This window comes from Hemitrygon akajei, chromosome 12 (assembly GCF_048418815.1).
Source record: "Hemitrygon akajei chromosome 12, sHemAka1.3, whole genome shotgun sequence".
Taxonomy (NCBI): Eukaryota; Metazoa; Chordata; class Chondrichthyes; order Myliobatiformes; family Dasyatidae; genus Hemitrygon; species Hemitrygon akajei.
In genome coordinates this window covers 11,930,110-11,942,502 of record NC_133135.1, presented here as the reverse complement: position 1 = coordinate 11,942,502, position 12,393 = coordinate 11,930,110, and positions in this window count along the sequence as shown.

Below are 12,393 nucleotides of genomic sequence, written 5' to 3'. Positions count from 1 at the left end.
CTGTATAAAGGTGATGGAGGTCTGAGCCCGGCCTCTCAGTCTCCAGGATGTAGTATGGTGGTCACTCATTGCTCGTTCCTTCTTCCAGTCAATAAAAGCTGATACCTCGCTTTTACGTCTCGGAGTGAGTTATTGATGGTGCATCATGTTAAAGAGTCTTTGCTCAAAACTTTGACTGTTTATTTCTCTCCAAAGATTTGGGTGACCTTAAGAGGTGTAGTTCAAATGGATAGCCAGAGATAAATAATCACTGACTTAGTTGAAGTGACATTCAAATTCACCTTCAAGTTTATTATCATTTGAATGAACATGTGTATAACCAAACGAAACAATATTCCTCCGGACCACAGTGCACGCTCAAAAATTATTTACAGCACGGAAAACAAATCATCAACATTAATAAGTTAACAAAATATAATTTAAAGTGCATGTTTTGCATTTGCTTTTTGCAGCAGCTGTACAGTGCAAAGACATAAAATCACTAGAAAAATACAACAATAAATAAATTGTGGGGAAAAAAGGAATAGTGGGGTAGCGTTCATGGTTCACGGACCTTTCAGAGATCTGCTCGTGAAAGGGAAAAGGCTCCTGTATCTTTTCCCGATGGTGGAAATGAGAAGAGGGCATGTCTCAGATAGTGATAGTCTAGCAATGATGGATTCTGCCTTCTTGAAGATGTCCTTGATGTTGCGGAAGATTCAGCCCATGATGGAGCAGGCGAGAAGATATCCTCAGTGTTGTGGAGTGTTCTGCCCATGTTGGAGCTGGTTCTGCGGCCGTTTGCAATCCTCTGCATTGCAGTCTGTGAAGTACTCTGGTCACAATGGTCTCCGCTGTAGTTCTGTAGAAATTAGTGAGTCTGTGGTAATCTACCAAATCTCCTCAAGTCCTAACTCAGGTAGACGTGTGGAGTAAGGAATAGTTTGTTTGTGAAGTTGATGAAGTGGGTGAAAGATCACCAGCATGTAATGTCAGCTGTGGCTCTTTCCACTGAAGCTGACCTGTTGACAGTCTCCCGTGCTTCCTGTTCTTAATTTCTAATTTCCGTAACCAGCAGTCCCTTTGCTTTTCCTGAAACACTCAGTTTCCATTTCTAAATATTTTAATGATTGCACATGCAGCATACAGCTCTCTAGAAACATGAATAAGCAGTATATTTTCTTTAAGTGGATGAAAGGATGTGCTGGCATTGGAGAAGGTCCAGAGGACATTCACAAGAATGATACCAGGAATGAAAGAGTTAACATATTAGGAGCATTTGATGACACTGGGCCCATGCTCATTAAGTTTTAGAAGACTGAGTGTGGATCTTATTGAAACCTATTGAATATTGAAAGACCTAGATAGAGTGGACATGGAGAGGATGTTTCTTATAGTGAGGGAGTCCAGGACCAGAGGGCACAGCCTCAGAAATCAAGAGCATCCCTTCAGAACAAAGATAAGGAGGAATTTCTTCAGCTGGAAGGTGGTGAACCTTTGGAATTCATTGCCACAGACAGCTGTGGAGGCCAAGTCATTGTGTATGTTTAAAATAGAGTTTGCTAAGTTCTTGATTAGTCAGGGTATCAATGGTTACTGGGAGAAGGCAGGAAATAGGGTTGGGACAGATAATGATCAGCCATGATGAAATGGCAGAGCAGACTTGATGGGCTGAATGGACGAATTCTTCTCCTGTGTCTTATGGTCTATGGTGTTAGGTTTTTGTTTAATTTTTAAGCCGAAGCTGGGGTTACTGTCACATGATCAAGTGCAAGTCATCGGGGACACTACTCACCCCAATCATAAACTGTTTCAGCTGCTTCCATCTGGCAGACGTACCGCAGCATTAAGGCCGGGACCAATAGACTACAGACAGCTGCTTTTTACAAGCCATTAGACTTTTAAATTCACATGTCTGTACTTTGCAATGGAGTCATAACGCAAAGATTTTTACTCCCTCACATTGTGGGATGGATGTAAGATTAAAGTGAATTCAATTTAATTGAATTCAATGTGTGCATAGGTACAACAAAACATTATTTTTGCAGCAACTTGACACACGACATGCATAAGAAACATCATTTAAGCATAAACTACACACAATTATTACAAGTGAAAAACACGATTACAGCAAAGAGAAACAAATACAGGGAAATGGGATGAGATCAGATAGGTTGGCATGGACGAGTTGAAACAAAGACTTTGTTTCAGTGGTGCATGTGTCTACGTGCAGGCAGATGGGGCTGGTTTGGAGTAGCACAGAGGTTATCATGAAAATAGTGGGCTGAAGGGTCTGTTCTTACGCAGTGTGTTCTTCATCGTACGGTCTATATTATATGTCTGGCTGAGTGAGATTAGCAGATGTTCTTCCTGATGGAATCTTATAGCAACCTGGTAGTTTTATGACTACTTTTACAGTATAACATGTTGTAACATGTGCCTGTGACGCTGCTGCTTACACATTGTGCCGCTGAAGGGTCTCGGCCCAAAACATCAACTACTTATTACACTCCATAGATGCTGCCTGGCCTGCTGAGTTTTTCCAGCATTTTGTGTGTGTTACCCTGCATTTCCGTAATCTGTAGAATCCCTTCAGTTTATAAATCTCTAGACCACTGGGCCAGCTCATTAGAGACCAGCCTAATAACTGTGACCTGTGTAACTTTACTTGCCTGCAATGGGTTATTATCATTTAATTTGCCAGGGTTTTCATCACTTCTCAAACCACACACCTTTCCAGCTCTCGTTGTCCTCCCCCACCTCCTTCACCCCCGTCCTTTCCAGCTCACTGACTTCTCCATGAGTATTGGTTTCCTGTCCCAGAGCAGTCTGGCATCATAGTTCTACCAGATAAATCAATGGAGCTGGGTTGAATGGGCAAGACCCTCATTTCCTGTAGTAATGAATCATCCAGGGGGTTTGGGGGCATGTGAGTGGCAACAGTCCCAGTAGTTTTAAGGAATGCAATAGAACATTGACTATGAATACAAGAATAAAAAGGCATTGCGTGGTTTATTCTTGTAAACACATTTTTATTATGAATAAAGTTTATTTTCATATAAAAATATCAGTGCAGCTTGTTGAGTCAGAAGGGTCTGTACCGCACTCTATCGCTAGATAAATATATCAATAAAAGTAATCTACGTGATAAATTAAGGAATTGAGCCTTTGTGTAACGTTAATGCAGCCACGTAATTGTTACTGGGACTGGCTTCAGAAGAGAAACAGTGGCGGGACCTATTGAAATGTGAAAACAATGACAGGTGGAGTTCAATGCAGGGAATTCTGAATTTATACTCATGGTCTCAAATTGCAGGAGCAACACCTCATATTCCGTCTGGGTAGCCTCCAGCCTGATGGCATGAAGGTTGATACCTCAAACTTCCAGTAATCTTTCCCCAAACCTCCTCCCCGACTCTTCATCCATTCCCCATTTTAGCTCCTCGCTTACTTCTTCTCTTCCCATCGCCTCTGGTGCCCCTCATCATTCCCTTTCTTCTATGGCCCTCTCTCCTCACCAATCAGATTCCCTCTTCTTTAGCCCTTTACCTCTTGACCCTATCACCTTCCAGCTTCTCACTTCATTCTCCCTTCCCCACTCACCCACCTTCCCCCTCAACTGGCTTCACCTATCACCTGCCAGCTTGTACTCTTTCCCCTTCCCCTTCCCACCTTCTTAATCTGGTTTATTAGCCATTTCCCCCCCTTCTCCTTTTCTCCCTCTCACTTCTTCCCTTCACCACTCTGCCCCCCCCCCACCTCTTCTCTTCTCCTGACATGCCTTTCACCTCCCTCTGCCTTCCCTTTCTCCTGAGGACCACTCACCTCTCCTATCAGATTCCTTCTATCCACACACCCCCATGGCTTCACCTATCACTTTCTAATTTATGCTCCCTCCCCCGCACCTGGCTTCTGCCCCCTTTCTCTCCAGTCCTGCTGAAGGGTGTCAGCCCAAAGCACCGACTGTACTCTTTTCCAGAGATGCTGCCTGGCCAGCTGAGTTCCTCCAGCACTGTGTGTGTTGCAGGGTTCCTTCACCATGCTGTGTGTGCTGCTCTGCACAAACTGTGTTATCTTTCTATTGTGACAGACGTGCCCACATCACGTTCTTGTAACACATTTCAGCTTTGCAGCGAGCATCCATTAAGTCCCTGACTCTCTTTTTCATTCGATATGCTTGCAGCAACACAGCAAAAGTATAACTGTGATATTTTTAGCTTCTATTGAAGTGAATGATAAGAAAATCACAGTGAACTTCCTCTGCTGCTTGTAATCAGTATTTTACCAGAAATGTTTTGTTGGCTTCAGTAAGTAACACCCGAAAGATGTGATGTACAAATTCCCACTCACTCTGGCTAGAACTGCATTGTTCAAAGTTCAAAGTAAATTTATAATCAAAGTACCTATATGTCTGGGTGGAGGATGGAGACGTCTCTACCAAAGGAGGTGTATAGTGGTTCTTTCCTCCCGCTAGCCTGCAGATCACCCTTGGGCAAGGTGTAGCACCTGCTTAGCTTCCCTGATCAGGGTCATGTGAAGCCATGGGAGAGGTGGTGGATGGTCATATGAGCAACTGGTGCATATCACGAGTCCTGGTTATGTGACCACTGGCACCAAGCAGACAGTCTCTGAAGGGTATTAATAATGGCTGGGGTCACCCGTTTCGTAAAGACATTTCCCAGAAGAAGGCAATGGCAAGCCACTTTAGTAGAAAAAATTGCCAAGAACAATCATGGCCATGGAATGAGCATGATCACTTACATCATATGACGCCTAATGATGATGATGATCTCCCCTCATCTACAATCTCAATCCTGATGAAGGATCGTGACCCCAAACATGACTGTCCAATTCCTCGCACAGGTGCTGCCTGATCCTCCGGCTCTTTATATGTTGCTGACAGAGACTGATGTGTCAGTTGTCCTAAAGGAAACAAAGTGGACAAAATAAATCCAAAGACATGTCAGAGAAATGAGAAGATAATAGAATGTATCTAATCAAAAGTGGAAAAAAAATAAAGCTGCAGCAACAACAACTGAAAGGCTGGAAGAGCTCAAGCAGTCAAGCAGCCTCTGAGGAAAGAACTCATTATACAGATTGCTTCTTTCCAGAATTTCTGTGTTTGTTACTACGAGAAGTAGTTCACATAAGTTTTGAAGTATTAGATTATGGATAATCAATCGGTGGACTTCTTTGAGGAACTAATTTAACCTTTTGATATTGGTTGCCTGGGGATAATGTGAAGACATTGAACAGTGTGTGGGTGTCAATTATTCATCAACTCAAGCTTTAAATCTTGTTATGACGGATAACGATACCAGCTGAAGGGACTGAGATTCAGAGCGGAATTCAGTAGTAAACCTAATGGCTGTGGGTTACCATTTGTTAATCTGGAAATAAATCATTAGTCTAGGAATTTTCCAGCCTTGTGTTTGCATCTCAATGTATTGCATGAATGGGATATATTTTTATGAAGTGTTTTTGTCGAATACACAGTGGATCCTATCCATACCCTACACATCCATATGGTGGAGTTGATCCAAGGGATCGGATACAAGGAGAAGGCAGCAGAATGGGATTGAGAGAAGGAAGGGGACATTAGGGTGGTGAATCTTTTGAGCTCTTTGCCACAGACAGTTGTGGTGGTCAAGTCATTGGGTATTTTTAAAGTGGAGATTGGTTAGTCAGGGTGTCAAAGGTTATGGGGAGAAGGCAGGAGAATGGGGTTGAGAGGGATAAAAAATCAGCCAGAATGGAGTAGACTAGATTGGCCAAATAGCCTAATTTTGTTTTGTTTTATGGTCTTATTGTCTTATGATGGATGGGAGTATGTGCCTGATATGAAATTCATATCACAGAAACCAAGTTTGATTCAATCAATAATAAAGACTATGAAGGGAAAAAAATCAATGCCAGACTGACTCAACAGCAGCACAGGTCACTTGCTTAAATATAATTTAATTCCGTTGTCTCACCCAGAACTTGCAATATCTGGATTCTCCATCATTTTATTTTCTCCCTTCCAGTTATACATGTATTACAGCTAGGGGCGTCGGAGTTCGCAGTCAGTTCTCATGCGGGCTGTGCGAAGCTTGTGTGGTCTCCCTGTGAACACGTCGGTTTCCTCCTAGTGCTCTGGTTTCCTCCCACATCGCAAAGCCATACAGGTTGGTAGGTTAATAGGTCATTGTAAATTGTCCCGTGATTAGGCTGGGGTTAAATAGGTGGATTGCAGGGCAGTGTGGCTTGGTGAACTGGAAGGGCCTGTTCTTCACCGTATCTCTAAATAAATAAATACTCTTTGGCAGGGGGTTCAGGTGGGTAATTTTGCGCGTTTCAGTGTGCCCCGTTTAATGAAAAATTATCATTCTGGTGAGTTTGGTTAAGGAAGATTTGAGGAGATTTGAATATAAAACTGAGATTGGTTTTGCGGTTTTGGATCGCCAGTTGTGAGATGGTACACAGTATGCCTGTATCTGTGGACACTAGAATAGAAAAGAGCAAAGCACTCCCCAGGGACATTCAGAGGGCGAAAAGAGAAAGTCACATATTAACAGGCTGCTAGCTACCACCTAAACAATGCTGACTAATTCTATCATTTGCTTTTGAACCTCTTCACTTCTGTAACTTCACATATCCTTCTAAGCCCACTCTTTGAACCAGCACAAGGCAGCAACTTTTAATGGCCTGTAAATTTCTCTGAGGTGTATTTTTCCTTGTGGCACCAGAGGTACTTCAAGCCACTTTTCTAAGGTGAGGAGCGATACACTCAGTGGATGGACCACGGCAGCAGAAGACAGTGAACATATACTCAGAGGCCACTTTACTGAGTACAGGAGGTACCTAATAAAGTGGCCACTGAGTGTATAAATGCAATTTATTTTTACCATGGCTGGAGGTTATATGCCAGATGTGTCACAGCTTCCATGATCTATCTCCAGTTCAGTTTTTGAAAAGATTAAGAGGAAAATTTAGAACAGAGAACTTTAGCCAGAGACTAGTGAATCTGTGGAATTTATTGCCATAGGCAGCTGTGGAGGCCAAATCTTTATGTATATTTAAGGCAGAGGTTGATAGATTTCTTAATTGGACAGGGCATGTAGGGATATCAAGGGAAGACAGGAGAATAGGGCTGAGAGGGAAAACTGGATCAGCCATGACGAAAAGACAGAGCAGACTCGATGGGCCAAATGGCCTAATTCTGCTGCCATGTCTTATGGTCTTATGGTCTAAATTATTTGGATATAGTATATTAGTGTGATCACTTGAGCTGAGTGTGAAGTTCTCTTAAGGGGTTGTCTTTTGGAGGCCAGTCCAGGACCCACATATTCTGGTACAGTGTGGGCAAGAGTAAGTTGAGGCTATTGTTAGTGGTTGGGGGTAATTTGGTTGTTCAGTTTCTCCTTTTGCAGCTGCTGCTTGTTCTCTGAAGCACAGTGGAGGTCACTCTTATGTAGCACAGCTCCCTCTTGAACAGATTTCCTCCAGATGTATCTGTTGACTGCCGTACCTTCCCAGTTTTTAGATATAATGCTAAATTTCTTCAGAATATATGCAGTACTTGCAAAAGTCCTAGGCGCACGTATATAGCCAGGGCATGTAAGACCTTTGCACAGTTCTGTATTGTCGACATGGAGCAGAGAGCGAGTTTGTAAATCTGTACGGAGCAAAGGATGTTGGGAATGGTGAGGGGGCAGTGCCATGGTAGGGATGTGGGACAAGTGGCAGAGAAGGAGTGCCAGGAATGGGAGGTTGGCATGGGTACAGACACACCCATCCAACCCTGAGACACCAGGCAAAGTCATTTGATTGCAGACAATTGCTGAATTGCAGAGTGTCGCTTTGGTGCTTCCTGCTCCCTCCCCAACCATGATTCACTTCTCCCTGCCCCTCCCACTCTCAATCCACAATAGAGACATGTGGTAACTTCTACTTTACAAAAAGACCACTCGACAATTTGATGATCAAAAGAGCATCTTTATCTGGGACGGCAAATGATATTTACAATACAGAGGCTTCCCGGTACCTCGTGCGGCATGGGTGGAGGAACTATATACAATGCATACTGGGAGTAAAAAGAGCGGAAGTAAAGACCCTGCCAACCCCGGATCCCGCCTCTTGCTACCAACAGCTTCCCGATTAGTATTAACTTACTTTTAATAATACTTACATTACAACAAGACATATATCAGAATCAGGTTTATTATCACTTATCACTTCCACCACCTCCTACGGGATCCCACCACCAGCCACATCTTCCCCTCCCCCCCACTCTCGGCTTTCCGCAGGGATCGCTCCCTACGCGACTCCCTTGTCCATTCATCTCCCCCATCCCTCCCCACCGACCTCCCTCCGGGCACTCATCCCTGCAAATGGAAGAAGTGCTACACCTGCCCCCACACTTCTTTCCTCACCACCATCCTAGGCCCCAGACAGTCCTTTCAGGTGAGGCACCACTTCAACTGCGAGTCAACTGGGGTGATATACTGTATCCGGTACTCCCGATGTGGCCATTTATACATTGGGGAGACCCGCCGCAGACTGGGAGACCGTTTCGCCGAACACCGGCGCTCAGTCCTCCAACAGTGGCAGGATCTCCCTGTGGCCACACACTTCAATTCCACAGACCACTCCCACTCCGACATGTCTATCCATGGCCTCCTCTACCGTCAAGATGAGGCCACACGCAGGATGATGGAGCAATACCTTATCTCCTGCCTAGGTAGCTTCCTACCTGCCGGCATGAACATTCAACTCACAAACCTCCGTTGATACCCCTGCCCCCCCTTACCCCATCCCTATCTATAATTTTAGTCTGGTTCTCTTTCTCTCTTTTCCCCCCCCTCACTATAATCTCCCCCCAGCCCTACCTTTCTTTCTCTTTCATTTCCCATAATTCTCCACCTTCCCCCAGCCCATTTTCCTTCAGCCTATCACTTCCTAGCTCTCTACTTCTTATCCTCCCTCGACCATCCCATGTTACTTCACTCCTGATGAAGGGTGTCGGCCCGAAACGTCATCACTACCTCCTCCCATAGATGCTGTCTGGCCTGCTGAGTTCTGCCAGCATTTTGTGTTTTTATCATCACTCATATATGTCATGAAATTTGTTTTTTTTTTGGAGCAGCAACAGTAGAGTGCAATACATAAAATCACTGCAGTACTGTGCAAAAGTGTTAGGCACCCTAGCTGTATATATGTGCCTAAGTCTTTTGCACAGTACTGTATATGGATATATAATGGATAAATGACTATATGAAATAGAAGAACATCATCAATAATGTCAATAATCACCATGAAGACTGGTGATACGTGTGGAATTCTTCATTCTATTTCATCCAGTAATTTATCTAACCATCTATTCCTTACTCCTTTCTGTGTTTTCCAGCTAATTCCTAAGTCCATCTCTGTTACTTTCCTCAACATGTGTGACTTCAGTGTTACAGTCTCCTGCTCTGTCACATCACTCTGCAGCATAATGCATAGCACTGAATTATCAAAGCACCTTTCTCAGCAGATCCCAAACCACCAAATGGAATGGAGACAGCTAACTGATTGGAACATCACTGTCTGCATGTCCTCTTCCAAGACAAACACCTTCCTAACTCTGAAATAGGTATATCTTTCATAGTCATAGAGTCATAGAAAAGTACAACATAAAAACAGGCTCTTTGGCCTATTAGTCTGTGCCAAACCATTTAAACTGCCTACTCCCATCATTGAGATATCCCCACAACCAATGGACTCACTTTCAAGCACTCTTCATCTCATGTTCTCCATATTTTTTGCTTATTTAGTTATTATTATTGTTTCTTCTATTTATTTTTGCACAGTTTGCTGCTTTCTGCACTCCGGTTGAACACCCTAGTTGGGCAGTCTTTCATTGATCCTGTTGTGGTTATTTTTCTACACATTTGTTGAATATGCACACAGGAAGATGAATGTCAGGGTGTGTATGGTGACATATATGTATTTTAAAATACAACTTCTTTTGAACTTTGAGCTGCACCTGAAGCATAGCCCTCCATATCCCTACTATCCATGGACCTATCCAAACTTCTCTTAAACATTTCATTGAGACAGAAGAAAGACAAAAGCAAAAAAAAAAATAGAATGCAGAATAAAGTGTAACAATTACTGAGAAAATGCAGTGCAGGAAAACAATAAAGTGCTAGATTGGAACAAGGTAGGACTGTCTCCCCGATAATAGTCTGAGAACTCCTTGAGCTACCATACTGAAGGCTGCTCATTCCTGCCTTGACAAGGGCAATTAGGTATGAGCTTGTATCCAGCAAATGAATGAAAATAAAACTCATTCCCTTACATAACAGATTCCCATTCTCACTACCCCAGAGTTGAAGAATTCCCTCTGCAATCAAAATCAGAATCTGCTTTATTCTCCCTGAGATACGATATGAAATTTGTGGTTTTGTGGCATAAAATATTACTATACACTCAGTGTACATTTGTGGCCTTCTGCTGCTGAGGCCCATCCGCTTCACAGTTTGATGTTTTAAGTATTCAGAGACGCTCTTTTGCACACCACTGTTGTAACTCGTGGTTATTTGAGTTGCTGTTGCCTTCCTGTCAGCTCGAACCAGCCCAGCCATTCTCCTCTGACCTCTCTCATTAACAAGGCATTTTCACCCACAGAATTGCCACTCACTGGATGCTTTTTGTTTTTTTTGTACCATTCTCTGTAAAGTCTGGAGGCTGTTGTGTATGAAAATCCCAGGAGATCAGGAGTTTCTGATTGATATATATACACACACATATATCAGAAATTTATCATCAGAGTACATGCGTCACCACATTTATCTACAATACTGTGCAAAAGTCTTAGGCACATAAACGTATATAGCTAGGGTGTCTAGGGTTCCTAAGAGTTTTGCACAGTATTGCTGTAATTTTATGTATCGCACTGTACTGTTGCCACTCCAAAATAAAACAAATTTTAAGACATATGTGAGTGCTGATTCTGATATGGGTCTCTATTGTGGACTGAGAGTGGGAAGGGGGCAGGGAGAGTTGAATCATGTTTGGATCAAAGTAGGATTGCCTTAGGGACTCCAGGTCCAGAGTTTATTTCCAAAGCCTTCCCCGTGAGTGGGTTTAGCAGCTAGGCAGCAGAGGCTTGAGATCAGAGATTTCCTTCTCCTTGATGGGCTGTCAACCACAGCTGACGAGCGCATCTGCACAAAGTGACTGGTTTTAAAGCACTATGACAACTTTAAGGAGCCTATATATCAAAGTTCAAATTTCAAAGTAATATTTATAATCAGAGTACAAACCTGTCACCACATACAACCCTGAGATTCTTTTTCTTTCTGCAGGCATACTTAGCAAATCTATCGAACAGGAACTTTAAACAGGATCTATAAACTGTAAATATCAGGAACTGTAAACTGTAAGCAAACTGTGCTAATGCAGATAATAAATAAATAGCAATAAATAATGAGCATGACATAACAAGATAAAAGAATCCTTAAGTGAGTGTGACTATCCTGTTTTGTTCAAGAGTCTGATGGTTGAAGGGTAGAAACCGTTCTTGGACCTGATGGTGTGAGTCCAGAGACACCTGTACCTTCTAACTGATAGCAGCAGGGACAAAAGAGCCTGGCCTGAGTGGTGAGGATCTTTGACGATGGGATGCTACCTTTCTACGGCAACGTTTCAAGCAGATGTGCTCAATGGTTGGGAGGGTTTTACCCATTATACACTAGATTGAATCCACTTACCTTTTGTATATACATTGTAATTTATGTTTTTTTAAAATGTATTACACTGTACTGCAGCCTCAAATGAACAAATTTAATGCTATATGACAGTGATTATTAAACCTGATTCTGAGAAGAGGAATAGCGAAGTCATATTCTTTGTTTCATGGACAGTTTAGAAATCTGACGGTGCAGTGGAAGAAGCTGTTCATGAATTGTTGAGGGTCTTTAGGTGTCTGTACCTCTTCCCTGATGGTAATAATGAGAATGGCTTTCAAAGGCTTATCAATGGCTTTTTTTTTGTATTTTTGGAATAGTGTTAAACCTTTTCAGTTGCAGTGATCTCTCTGTCACTCTAAAAGCCTTCCCTAATGTTAAAGAGCTTGCTCCAAATGCATTTCAGTCTTCTATTGTCCAGAATAAAAGGCAGACTCCAGTTAGTCAGTTCTTTTAGGTTTAAACTTTTTGTTGGTCTCGTCATTGTGAATCCTGAGCTTTACCATCTTCATTGCCTCTAACCCCTGATTTTTTAATACAGGGACCATATTTGCGATATTCTCTCCTGCTTATTTGTCAAATGTATTTTGACATGTTTACAAAAGTAATAGAAAATGTGAGTCCGCGATGCTCAAAACTGGGTCCCGAATCATTAATCATTCCTCTTTATATTTAATCATTGGACCAAAAAAGAAAGCAA